The sequence below is a fragment of the Mus caroli genome, chromosome X, assembly GCF_900094665.2.
Source record: "Mus caroli chromosome X, CAROLI_EIJ_v1.1, whole genome shotgun sequence".
Classification (NCBI taxonomy): domain Eukaryota; kingdom Metazoa; phylum Chordata; class Mammalia; order Rodentia; family Muridae; genus Mus; species Mus caroli.
In genome coordinates, this window is record NC_034589.1 from 153390967 (window position 1) to 153392675 (window position 1709).

The 1709-nt window shown below is 41.8% G+C and overlaps 1 pseudogene; it reads left to right on the plus strand.

The window, feature by feature from the left end:
• LOC110286446 overlaps positions 1-1278 on the plus strand; it is a 109539-nt pseudogene extending 108261 nt beyond the window's left edge.
• Positions 1279-1709: the final 431 nt, after the last annotated feature.

Genomic DNA, 1709 nt, shown 5'->3' on the forward strand with positions numbered 1-1709 from the left:
AATAGAATTGAAGACCCAGAAATGAACCTACACACCTATGGTCACTTGATCCTTGACAAGGGAGCTAAAGCCATGCAGTGGGAAAAAGCCAGCATTTTCAACAAATGGTGCTGGCACAACTGGCGGTTATCATGTAGAAGAATGCGAATGGATCCATTCCTATTATTAAGGTCAAATCTAAGTGGATCAAGGAACTTCACATAAAACCAGATACAGTGAAACTTACAGAGGTGAAAGTGGGGTAAAGTCTTGACGATATGGGCACAGGGGAAAATTGAATAGAACAGCAATGGCTTGTGCTGTAAGATCTAGAATAGACAAATGGGACCTCATAAAAATGCAAAGCTTCTGTAAGGCAAAAGACACCGTCAATAAGACAAAATTCCACCAACAGATTGGGAAAGGATCTTTACCTATCCTAAATCAGATAGTGGACTAATTTCCAATATATATAAAGAACTCAAGAAGGTGGATTCCAGAAAAAAAAATAAAACATTAAAAAATGGTGTCCAGAGTGCTGCTGGGATTGCAGGCAGGGGAGGTCGTGCAGCCGCTTCTGTGCTACTCGTGCTGTGAGCATTCCAAGCTAGAGCCCAGTATGTGGGCCGGCTAAGGGCGGTATGGAGGAGAAACCAAGGTATATGTTGGTAACCTGGGAACTGGTGCTCTTAAGAACTGTGTGGATTGCCAGAAATCCTCCAGGATTCACCTTTGTGGAATTTGAAGACCCCAGAGATGCAGAGGATGCAGTTTGAGGATTGGATGGGAAAGTGATTTGTGGTTCTCGAGTGAGGTTTGAACTATCAACAGGCATGCCTTGGAGATCTCGTTTTGATAGGCCACCTGCCCATCCTTTTGATCCTAATGATAGATGCTATGAGTGTGGTGAAAAGGGACATTATGCTTATGACTGTCATCGCTATAGCCGATGAAGAAGAAGCAGGTCACGATCTAGATCCCATTCCCGATCCAGGGGAAGGTGATACTCTCGCTCCCGCAGCAGGAGTGGAGGACAGAGGTGAAGATCAGCATCTCCTCGATGATCAAGGTCTGTGTCTCTTTGTAGATCAAGATCATCTTCACTCAGAAGATCTAGGTCTGGTTTTATAATAGGATCGAGGTATTTCCAATCCCGCTCAAGGTCGAGATCAAGATCAAGGTCTATTTCAGGACCAAGAAGCACCCGATCAAAATCCAGATCTCCATCTCCTAAAAGAAGTCGTTCCCCATCAGGAAGTCCACACAGAAGTGCAAGTCCAGAAAGAATGGACTGAAGTTCTCAAGATCACCCGTTGTTTACATTATTATAAGGGATTTGTTATGTCTGTAAAGTGTAACCTAGGAAGGATCATCAACCATCTAATCAAAATGGATCTGGATTATTGCTCTGTAAAATTCACAGCAGTAAATATTGTTTTTGTTGAATGTATTATCATCTTATGGTCTGAAAATGTGGGTTTTTATTTGACACATTTAAATAAAATGTTTCTAACTAAAAAAAAAAAAAATGGTTTACAGAGCTAAACAAAGAATTCTCACCTGAGGAATACCAAATGGCTGAGAAGCACCTGAAAAAATGTTCACCATCCTTAATCATCAGGGAAATGCAAATCAAAACAACCCTGAGATTCTACCTCACACTAGTCAGAATGGCTAAGATCAAAAACTCAAGTGACAGCAGATGCTGTTGAGGATGTGGAGAAAGAGGA